Below are 12,678 nucleotides of genomic sequence, written 5' to 3' on the forward strand. Positions count from 1 at the left end.
TTAGATAAAGGTATCTGCATTTCGTGAATTACTCTTGGGTCTGCTTTTCTTTCACAGATTTAATAAGCGGATCAAAAGGTGTGTGTGTGTGTGTGTGTGTGTGTGTGTGTGTGTGCGTGTGTGTGTGTGTGTGTGTGTGTGTGTGTGTGTGTGTCTGATTCAGTTCTTTCCAAGAGAGAGAGTAGATGTTGACTTTTGTTTGATTTCTGAAAACTGTTACAATTGTTGTTTAAAATGTTCTTTATGTAACCTAATTATGCCAAAGCAGAACATTTTCATAAAAGTATTACTCCTTAAAATTTGTGTGTATTCTATATGTCTGAAATGATTAAAAAAATATTTCACTGGAATAACTTTTAGTAGAAGTTTGGAAAACATACATTACTTTTAAAACAAATGTGGCTGCTACATTAAAGGAAATAATTCCACGCTAATGACACATAACCAATAACAGTAATATTAGCCGTGTTCCTGTGAATTCTTTTCCAATGATCATCATGATGTAAAAATCTAGCAGACCTGTTCTGAACAACAGTCTGGGACTTTGTGACAGTTCCTTAGACCTTTCCTTTTAATGGACAGCAGGGAGCGACTCCTGTTGTTGCAACATGACTTCAGTTTGTGTAGAAGTCAGGGCTAAAACGGCCCCAGAGTTTCTTGCTCTATGACCTCTGAAAGCCTTTTCCTAATGAGTTTACGGGCTTAGTCACAGTTTCAGATCACAGTGAACAAAACATGAAGTCAGTTTTGTAAATGGTGGTCATTCTAACAATTAGAAAGGAGAATTATCCAGGGTATGTAGGGTATACTCAACACAAGTCTTCGTGGTTGGACTTTACCAACCATCTTGGTGGCTATGTCCACATATGAGGTGGGCCGGCATTGTTCATCTTCATGCTTGGGCTTGCTGATTACTTCTCCAATCACTTGATGGTAGCACACTCCAATCAGGGCTGTTTGTGTTTTCATGTTGAATTTGCAGCAAATTTTCACAAATGAATGATCATATATATTATTTAGAACAAGAAAGAGCAGCAACCCTCAAAATAAAAAACAAAGTGAAACAAAACTGAGGCAGGCTACAAGAGAAAACAAGTACAAAACACAGATCTGGTCTCTTCTAGATGTTTCCAGTTGGATAGGCAATTGAGCTTAAACTCTGAGATAATTTTGTAAGTGGGACCTGATGGGCACCGATTCTCCGTCACACTTGGGAAAGTGGTGGGTCTTTAACTGATTGACTGAGGCCACTGAATCCTACACACTGGTCCTTTAACACAAAATTAGCACCTCTTTAACCTGAACTCAAAGAGCAGATGTTTAAATCAAGAGTTAGCATTGTTTCTGTTTGACAGGTTGAGTTTGAGTGAGAAGGCAGTTAGGTGTGGGTGTTCACGGTTGATTGAAACTGTTATGACTGAAAAGGGAACAAGTTTGCAACAGAATTTTCATAGAGTGCAAAGCCGTGCAAGGGTGAGATCCCACACTCGCCCCTGCGTGTGGTGTACCTAAATCTGTCTCATTCAGCCAGAATCAAAGCTCTACAAGAGACATGCTCCTAGTTGCCTAAACAAGAACAAAATCTCCCAACTCAACATTAGTTTTTAAAGTTTAAGCACTTCATCTCGCAAACCGTAAACTTAAAAGCAGTATGTAAACAGCTACAAATCACCAACGGAACGAGGTGTCATAAAAGCCATGTGTGAACCTCATGAGGAGCAAAGAGGGGTGTGCATCACCAGGGCTTTCCCCTCCCATCTTATCCAGATGTTTTATTGAATGGGGCCTGTTCCACCTAAACTTCAGCTTCAGTAAACTTTGTCCCAGAACCACCCACACACTTCTGGCACTGTTCTCACTGATTCATGTAAAAAACTAAATAGACATGAGAGGCTGGGAAAGGAGGCCCACCAGGATATGGGAGGACAAATGTTTATTCCTTTGTTGCTGTGATTGTGCAGACTCCCTTTGGCTACATTCCGCACTGATATCTTGTGTTGCAAATTAAAATTAATATCTAGTCTTTATATCAGTGTTTATAATTTAAGTTTTAAGACTGTTTATTTGTTCTAGGGAAATAAAAACAGAGATACAAACTTCTCTTTAGACAGTAATCTGGCTGCTTCTTTTCTTTGAGAGATGTGAGTGGTCGTGTGCGGCATGACTTGCTGTGACACATAAAAGCTCAGTGTTGGTGCTGTGGGTTTCTAATTTCTACTCATTCTTATAAGAGGTTTTAAATGTGTGGGAAGGAGAGAAGCAGTCGACCTCCAAAGCAAGCTCATTTAAAAGCCACACACATAGGTGTGTTTTTTCTATATAGCACACGTGATGCACCGTAGCGCATACAATGTAAATATGTAAGTTTTAGTGCATCATCTGAGCAGTACTGCTTTAGATTAGGACATAACATTGCAGCTGCAATAGCATGCACAAGTTTTTTTTAGATTGTAGAGCGTAGAGAGCTACCATCAGGGAAAAGAAGAGCAATGGAACAGATGTCATGGCTCCTGTAGAGCCCTGATCCCAACATCATAAAGTTAAGCTAAGATTAAGATGCTGACAGCCAGTTTCCCAGATATAGATTAAGTCTAGTCCTAAACTCAAAGAAAATGTCAATGAAGTTTTGGAAAGAATGTGTGCAGGTGCAGGCTCGAGGTCTTCATTTTTTCTGTCAAATCAGCCTCATTTTAGTCGTGGTGCCTAAAACATTTGCGCTGAACTGTTTAAGGGTGCATCCCAGCAAACAAAAACATCTCAATACTGCTGCATGTGAACACTGGTGAAGGCTGCACATTTATTCTGAAGTCACATCTGGCACCAGCTTAGACAGGGTGACTTATGGGGTGCAGTGTAATGATAAATATTAGAGGCTTCACATTCTTCATCACTTGCTGACAAGTGGCCGACAACAAGCTGACCCCCGTGTTCACTGGATCGCTTTGATAAAGAGAAAGACCCGTATTTTTGCTCATTTCTAATCAGCACTAAACCTGTACCGTGGATTCCCTCGTCTCTCACTCTGAGACAGATTTTGACAAACCGCAATATGAATGTAAAGCCTGCGACACAACGATCTTAAAATGATAAAACACAGTCACTGATGTGACAGCAGGGCAGTTATTATTCTTATTAAACACACGTATTACAAGCTAATTAACAAAAATATGTCAAGTCATTACATGTTTAGACCAAGTGAACCATTTGTTACATCTGGCACAGGCTGCTGATCATTACACGGGTACAGGGCTGAGTTTTTTTATGAAGCCCCCCTGAATTAATTTGAGAACATCCACACTGTGTCAGTCACCTGCTTCACTGCCATTCATTTTCTACTCAGTTACCCCATTAAAGTAAGTAGATTTATTGATAAGCAATTGGACATAAAGGATCCAAGCAAACAGAGCACAATGAACTCAGAAGATTGTAGACGAGAGATGATTTCCACATTGTGTAACTGAACATAGTGCCTCATATGATTTATTACCACCTGAAACACCGCTGAACCTACTTAATGATGGAAACTGCAGGGCTAAATTATCAACTTGTTGAAAAAAAAAATACTTTATTTGAATATAAATGTATATTGAAGTAAAACCAAAATGTCTAGAAAACATGAGTTAAAAACATGAGTTAAAAACATGTTTTCTCATTGAGGATCCACTGAGAGCGCTCCTACCTTACATTATTAATTGCAGGCTGCCACCTGTTGGACAAACACAGATCACCCTGAACTTCCGATACAATTTTATTTATAAAGCACATTTAAAACAACATTTACCAAAGTGCTGTACTTTAACACAGACACCACAGACGCATGCACAGATACAATAACAATCAAAAAATAAAATGTCTGAAATGCTGTCATTTTGTTAAAATGTAAAGTGTTACATTTTAACCGGGCAAGTAAAATGTACTTGATTGGTGCACATTCGGTTTATACCAAGGATATTTTTCTTAATGATTAACTATTTACATAAATAAACAAATTATTATTCTTTGTTTATTGAAGGCAAAGAATCACAGTTTTGAGAGCAGCCACACAATAATAAACATAGCTAAAAGCCTAAATATCTACAACTCTCGCTCAGGGTTCAAGCCAAGCAATGAAACTGAGGCGTACTTTACAAATCTGCAAGAAGGGGGAAGTGGAACTCAATCCACAGTTTACAGGGCTCGTCCTGAGAAAGTTCAGTCCCTTCGATTCTTCAGTCTAGTCTTCAGGACAGAGGGGAGTTACTGGTTAGCAGATGTCAGTGACCTCTAATGAACATAGTCAAAGGAGCTTGGAAGGAAAGCGTCTGGACTTCTTTAAGTTGCTTGAAGAAGTTTCACCTCTCATCTGAGAAGCTTCTTCAGTTCTAAGGTCAAATGGTGGAGAGTCCCAGATATAAACCCAGTTTCACACCTTGGCTCAGGCGATTAGAGGATCATCAGGGGGTCCTTTTGTCCCTCTGTGGGGGGTCACTCCCACTAGGTTTATATCTGGGACTCTCCACCATTTGACCTTAGAACTGAAGAAGCTTCTCGGATGAGAGGTGAAACGTCTTCAAGCAACTTAAAGAAGTCCAGACGCTTTCCTTGCAAGCTCCTTTGACTACGATGACCTGGATGACTGAGAACCTTCACAGACATCTAATGAACATAAGGTGTTGAGAGGTCAGAAGGCTTTAAAAACATGCAATAAAATCCTGAAGGCAAGAGTGAAGGCAGGCCAGGAAAGGGGCGATACGCTCCAAGTTACAGGTTCTAGTAAGCAGACAAGCAGCAGCATTTTGACCCAATTCGAGGAGTGAAAGTTAGCATAACTCACACAAACATAAAGGGCATTACAGTAGTCAAGGGGAATTGCAATAAAACCATGTATAACATTCTCAAAATTACAATAAGAGTAGAAGGACTTGACCTTAGAAAGATGCCTCATTTGCTAAAAACCTTAATACAGGATTAATCTGTTTATTTTCACACCGAGGTTATTTTTGAGCACTACTAGGTCATGACCTCAGTCCTGCTTTTCATTAAAGCTTAAAATAATTTAAGGGCATCCAGGCTATGATGTCACCGCCTATAACCTAAGTACCTCACCCAACAGGAGAAAGGTTCACAAGATAAGGTGATAAAATATTGTTTTGTTTTTAATTTCAAATATGTCGCAACCATTTAAAGCAAACATCAAATAAGTTAAAAGAATTTACCATTATCGTTATAGAGATATTTCAGGCATTGTGAGCAAACGTGCTCATATGGCATTTTTGTGCCATCTTAAACACATAGTGCATGTACACGAGGGTACGATATATCACAGGGCTCTTGCTAGTGTTAGGTCAGTGTAACAATAAAACTCAAAGGAAGGTTTCAGTTCAGTTCTTTTTTATTTCAAACATATACATTCACCAACGTTTCATAAAATCATTCCATACAGTTGTTTGAAAAGGAGTAGGCAGAAGTATATACTTATTTAGCCCTACCCCCTCAGGTTTACATCCTCATCATCTAAATTTGAACAACAAAAACGTATACAATGCCTTCAACTTAGAACATAACATCTCAAAACAATATTTTCACATCCCTCCAATTCCTTCCTACATGATCTAACCTAGCTGAGGCAAATGCATGCCTGTTTATCTGAACACATCGTAGAAGCATGTTAGAGGCTGATGTCACTGTTTTGCTATGTGCTACTGCCAGAAAAACCCCACCCCTGTTCTCTGCTGTCCCCATTTTGTTGGTTTTGAAAACACGAGGGCACACATGAGAAGACAAAGTAACCTTCTAGCTTTACTGAGGCCAGAAGACAGTCACTGAACAAGCTTGTGTCAAGCTAATTGGCAGGATCAGAGGAAAGGATTTGTTATCATCGAGGGTATCTGATCAGAATGAAAGAGAATACAGCTATCAACACTAAAAGGCAAACAAAAACACTATTAGGCTTCAAGTCTTTAACTTCCAACTTAGTTAAGGATAAATAAAGTTATTAGTTAAACCAACTTAATCTGTAGAAGTGGAAAGAGTGGGAAAGAGCCGAGTTCCTAAATAATGGAAATGAATGTGTTTATACAGTATTATTGTCTTTGACTTGAGTGTTGAGTATGAGGGGTTATGGATTTCTGTTTTAGTTTGTTTTTTGTTTTTCACGATTGTTCTTTTCCTTTAGCATTTATTACATCCTCTGCATATCCACTAGTTCATGTTCCTAGGTTATATTGTAGTCGAGTCCATGTGCCTTGGTTATGTAATATTTATTTGTCATCTTTTGCGATCCCTTTCCGTTTCCCCATTCATGTCGCTGTTTCTGTCTGGTCTCTCTGTACAGTCTCCATGGTTTCATCCAAGTCTCCATCTTGATGTTTGGTGTTCTCATGTTTTGATTACTCCCCGTTTTATTTTGATTGCCCCTCGTCTCTTGTGCACTGTGTTAAGTCTTCTTCCTTTGTCTTGTTTTACTCCAATTAGTTTCAGCTGTGTTCCCATCTGTCCAATAATCTGGTTGGTGTGTATGTATTGTCTGAGTGTTCCTCTGACCTTTGTTACTTCTTCCGTCATGCCTTGTGCTCTCTCACCTTGCTTCATGTTTAATGAGGTTGAATCTTTCCGTCTTTATTTGAACCTGCACAGCATTTCTATTCCTTGTCCCCTATCTCAAATATCCCAATATGTGGTCTACAGAGTGGTCAGCGCTGTGAGGTCTACGCAAGTCTTCTACTCTGTACAACAGACCTGAAGAGATGCAGAAAGTGGTTAAAGCTCATTCACGACCTCAAATTTGATGAAAGGTGGTATTTCATAATTTCCCCACTTGAACTATTCCCTTTAAAATTCTCAAGTCTATTTTGATATTGTCTTCCTTATTTGGGAGAGCAAGAACACCCGAACACATCTGAGTCAGAAGGTGGCACGTGCATGTGGGATGCTAAGGTAAATAAATGCATTTGGAGGCTTCAGAAATTGCAAAATAAATAAATAAAAATAGAAGTGTTGTGTGCTATGATTGGTGCAAACCAGTTATCAATACTTCAGACCCTGAAAAAGTCAGTTTTCAAAGAAATTTTTTATGAATATATATGAAGACGTTAAGGATTGTCACCCGTATTCTACTCATTCACTTTCAGAAAAGTTCATATTAATTTAAGCAACTTTTGAATTTCTACCTTGTCAAGTTTAATAGTGTAAAAGTTCAGAGAGAGCTGAATACCAGCAAGCATTCTCCAAATACCTCCAGTGATTAGTCCTGTTAAACGATCTTGCAGGTTTTGTGAACTGCTGTGGAAGATGTCAGCTATGATGTCATCATGTTAAACATTATAGCCAAAGAGCCAGATGAGTATTGGAGGGGGATAAAAGAATATTTGTTTTAATAGTTTTTATTGCACCAGTCCTTAAGGCACATCACACTGTAAGGTAAATCCCCAGCAGTTTTTTCACTTCCTACACTATTTGTCATTCAGAAAATAATTGTATTAAACATACCTTTCTAACCTACTGCCCTGAATGAGCCTGATAATTCAGGTTAAGCTTTAAATATACTAAGAGTCATTAAAAGCTTAAGTACTCCGGTAACATTTTTCATACACAAAAATAAATATAACAGAACAATTAAGTAATGAAAAAGGGTTTAAAAGCTTTTTTTCACGTGAGTAGTCTTGCAAGACCAAGTTGTCGGGTCTATATGGTGCTATGCTAATCCTAACCTTAATGCCACAGGCAAGCAGGGATCACGTGACTGGCATGCTGACTTACAATGAATGCTGCTGTGTGTGTGTGTGTGATGTGATTGATATCCATGCTTGTAACTGCTACATTTAAACTTAACCTGAATTAGACTTCTTAGACCAGAGTTCTCCTGGGCAGTGGGTCTCAAAAATGAAAAATATTGAAAGAAGGTAGGTCAACAAAAGCTTTTTCAAAGGAATATATCTTGAAAAGTGAAGCTAAAACCTCAGAGAGAGGACTATGTTTTTCCAAACTATGAACCATTCAATTTTGAGGCAAACTGGGGACCCACATTGATTTAGGATGGAGTGACCCACAGGCCCATGAATGCCACCTCTGGGAGACGTTTCCTGGAATCATCCTTCTTACAACTCTTTCCATTCCTTGTTTTTTGGAGGCATCTTTACACACTTCTTAAAATAGGCTGAACATCTGGACCTCCATTTCATGGAGGATAAAACTTCTCTTGAAGTTCAAGAGGTATGCCTGCACCTGAAACAAAGAAAATAACTGTTTTTAATTGCTTTATAAAAACAAAACAAAAACAAAAAACCCAACAACTGTACTTTAAACTCTGACTGCCTCCACTCTAAATTAATGATAATATATACAGATGCAATAGAAATGCTCTAATAATGGTATTAGGCTCAGTCTAACAGTTTAAAGTCAGCTGCCTTAATATCCAGAAATGGAAAAGTTGGGCTACTTTTTCCTTTTCTAAGTAATTTGCTTCTGGAAGGTTAGTAGTTCTAGTTCTTGTTTGTCTTTCCTGCCGGGTCATCACCAGTGTAAATTATCTGCCTCCATCTAACCCCTCCTTTGCCTTCTCCTCTGCAACAACAACCCTCTACATGTCCTCCTTCATCCATGAACATTCTCTATGGTCTTCCTCTTTTCCTCCTACCTGGCAGCGCCATCTTCACCGTCCAACATTTTCACCATCCCTCCTCTGCACATGTTTAGACCTCTGTCCCTCTGCTACACTCATTTCTAATGCTGTCCATCTTGGTTACTCACAATAAAACTCTTAAAATCTTTAACTCTGTACGATCCTGTCTGACACTCTTCACCCCCAGAACACCTTTGACGTACTCATCCACCCAGCCTCTACACCAGAGAATGGTTAGTTGTTTGCAGATCCAAATGGAGAATGCAGGAGGGGGAAGGTTAAGAAAGCAACGATAGAAAAAATAAAACATTAAGGCAGAATCATGAAAATAAGCAGAAACTGACACTAAAGCTTAAACTTTTTAAAATGTGGCAAACAAGAAAAAAACAATAACAAGCAAACAGAATATGAAATAATAGCAAGAATTCAAAGTTTATAACAGAAAACCCAAGGACTGTGACTTTACCTTACAGCATGGTAGAACAGTCAAGTCCACATCCCAACACTCTTCACCTTGCTTCCCTTCCGCCTGGTCTCCTGCAGAAACAATATATCTGCCTTCCTCCTGTCCATCATATCAGCTAGCTAATTTTAAACACCCTACTCTCACCTCCGTATACCTACCTTTCCTTCTCTCTTGTTGCCTCTTCCCCATAGCTTATGTGGTTAGAAAAATACATGGAGTACACCAAAGGTGGAGGATTCTTTGTGATGTAGAAGCAAATTTTATTTTGGGTCTGCATTTTCAGAGGCAAGATATGAAGACTCATATGTACATTTAATATATTGGTACTCCTTCACCAAAGGAGTAAAAACGAGAACGAACAACACAACGCCACCAAAATAAGAGTAAACACCAGCACAGTAGCCCTTCCCACATTCAAGGGTTGCAGAGAAAAAAGTTTTAAGAGCGATGCTGAAGTTGCCTGCTTTCTGCTTGAAAGCTAAGTTAACAAGTCAGTGCAAGTGTTGTAGCAGATATGAAGTTTAATGGGTAATTTCTCAAAACAAAAAAAAAAAGTCTTACAGCCATACAACAATGTGGGGGAGAAAGGGACCATCAGGTTATGCCAAAGAAAAACAACAAGAAAACATCGAAGAAGAAAAAAAAGTCTTAGTCCTCAGCTTACAAAATAAGCTCAAACATTACATGGGTGGCAACAACCTTCTTACCTGGTGTGTTTAACAGAAAACAGCCTACATGAGGAAATGTACAGGGTCCCCCAGACTTTAGACAAACAAAAGAAATGCACCAGAGCAGCTCAACACATGTGCCAAGCAACCCTAACCAAGGAGAAAAGAGCCCCCTCTAGCCACAGGTGAGTTTCCTTTTATAAGGGTGTCCTCACTCCCGGTTGGTCCATTCAAAGCCTCCTCCCTCTAATTAGGTGGAGATTCCCAAAATGACACCAGCCTGCAGTCTACCTTGGGAAATGGCTAGCAAAAGGAGAGGGAGAAAACAGGCAGTCTGCAGACACGTAACAGTTTTTTAAACATCTTTCATCCTGTGATGCTAGGATTCTGCGGGAGGGGTAAGAAAATAGAATTCAGTTGTTTGCAATCTCCTTACATTTGGCAGTAAGATTTTCCACAGTGTACCTTTAAAATTTTTGTAAAGTTTGTAATGAAGACCAACATGGATCAGTTATTTATATCATTAACCTTTTCCTTGCCCCTACTAATATACTAATCACAGATGAACACAGACATTTCCCTGCTGCAGTAGTTTTACTTACTACGTACTCTATTCATTATAATCAGAGACACTTTCATTCTCTGGGCTCTGTATTCTGGACAGGTGGGAGATGGATTTAACTGAGCCAGAGCAAATTTAATTGTACGTAGAATTCAGTTTTATTTATACTCTGCCAAATTACAGTATAAGTCATCAGAGGACAGCTTACAGTGCTACAGAGAGAAACTGAAGAAGTCCCTTGAGCTGTGGTGAGGGGAGAGCAAAGACTGAAATGAGGACCTTGATCTGAGAGTAGAATCTGCTGCCATGATGATAAATCTGCATCCCCTGATTTGAAAAGTGACACACAAGAGATTAGCACTGATGATCCCCAGTGGATATTGTCTACATTAAATTAAAATAAATGCTAAAAAATAAGAGGAATATAAATGTAAATGTGAACAGTTGTGTTTTCTGTCATTTCTGTCATTTCTGGATTCTCACAATGGTGGATATGAATATTAAACACGGCTGTAGTTTCAGATAACGAGGTCAGTACATGTATGAGTAATCCTTATGAGCCAAACACTTCAGTCTGTTCCAAACACTCAGATCCTGACGTTTTTTTTGTTCTTGTTGTTGTTGTTGTTTCCCCAAATCTTGGCTCTGTAAAACGTCACAGAAGGCATAACCATAATATGGTCAGGATCACGGAAGCCCCTCCCAGTTGCTGATGAAAGAGGTAGCCAATCAGAAGAAAGTTTCTTTAAGGGAAAAGCATTAAAAGGCCTTATTTCCGACGGTACATGAACAGAAGGTCTGCATCTAGACCCAGCGTGAGATAAATAAGTAACAATATAAACTGCGAGTCATGCAAAGTATCCGTATTCAGTACCTAACTGTCTGGACAGCCTCTGCCTGTTGGCTAAGATCTGATCGGCGCAGCTGTTTCAGAATGATGTAACTGGCTATAAATTGGAAAATGCGGTGTTTTATTGATCATTTGCTTTCCCTGCTGCACCTACAAGATCTGTAATATCTCAAAGAGTCGACATGTGTCATTTTGTGTCATCACTGTATTTTATCATTTGCAGTTTTGAGCAGATGGAGATCACAGTGGATAAGAATATATTAAAGAGCTTTCTTGACTTGACTTGACTTGACTTGACTTGATAAACAGAGCGTTATTTTATGCTTTATTATGCTGTGTGCATCATGCATCACTTGATTCTATCAGCAGATCTGTTTTTAATCTAACGATCTGAAACAACTGCAGTGAGAGCTGCAGGAGCAGATGGCAGGTGTGGTGCAGTCTATGTACCATTAATTACTCAGAGGTAATTCAGGGCTTGTCAAAAAATGTTTCTTCAGGTAATAACGGGTAATCTTGTTTGTTTCTGTGAATTATTTTGATGAATAATTACTTTTCCATTACAAAACAGCTTTAAAGACAGCTTGTTATTAACCTGCAGTTAAATACACTTACAGATGTCATTAGAAGTTTGTATGCACTTATTTCTAATGCCACTAACAAGAAGTTAATAGGTCTCGGCCTTGCCAAGATAAAAGACGCAGAACCTTCAGCACCACCTATTAACAGATTTAAGGGAGTTTGTGTATATATTTAAGTTTGTATGTAAACTTTTGAACATATAAATTAGAGAAAATACGAGTGTGACTGTTCCTCTCCTTCCCATCACAGCAGCTGCACCATGAGCTGCAAAGTCAATAAACTGACAACTAAAGTATGTAGAATAGCATTTTTAAATGCACAACATGTCAAACCTTGAAGCAGATGGGTCACGGCAGCAGAAGACCACACCGAGTGCCACTCCTACCAGGTAAAAACAGTTAACTGAGACAGTTCACATGGGCTCACCAAAACTGCACAATAGAAGATTAGAAAAATGGTGCCTGGTCCATTGAGACTCCATTTCCACTGCGATATTCAGATGGTGTAAATAGTATGAATCCTTATTGCCTTGATCAGTGGTTCAGGCTGTTGATGGTGGTGTAACCATGTGAGGGATATTTTCTTACCACACATTGGGAAACTTAGCTACAGCTGAGCATTGCTTAATCCCACAGCCTGCTTGAGTATAGTTGCTGACCATGTCCATGTACCGATTTTTTGACGGCTGCTTCCAGGAGGATAACACGCCAATATGGACCACAATCACTGAGGAATGTTTCCTGCACCTTGTTGACCTCATGGCACGAAGATTTAAGGGTCTTTTAATGTCATCTGACATCATTTACTGTGTATATTTTTTACTTTAGTTTTTACCTCATTAAGATATTTGTCTTGTCATGTTGCATAGGAATTTCCTAAATGTGAGACAAAGTATATGTTGTTTTATTTTAATTATCTACACATCCCTTGATTACTTAGAAATATATCTAA

Source organism: Rhamphochromis sp. 'chilingali' (assembly GCF_963969265.1).
Source record: "Rhamphochromis sp. 'chilingali' genome assembly, chromosome: 6".
NCBI classification, from domain to species: Eukaryota; Metazoa; Chordata; class Actinopteri; order Cichliformes; family Cichlidae; genus Rhamphochromis; species Rhamphochromis sp. 'chilingali'.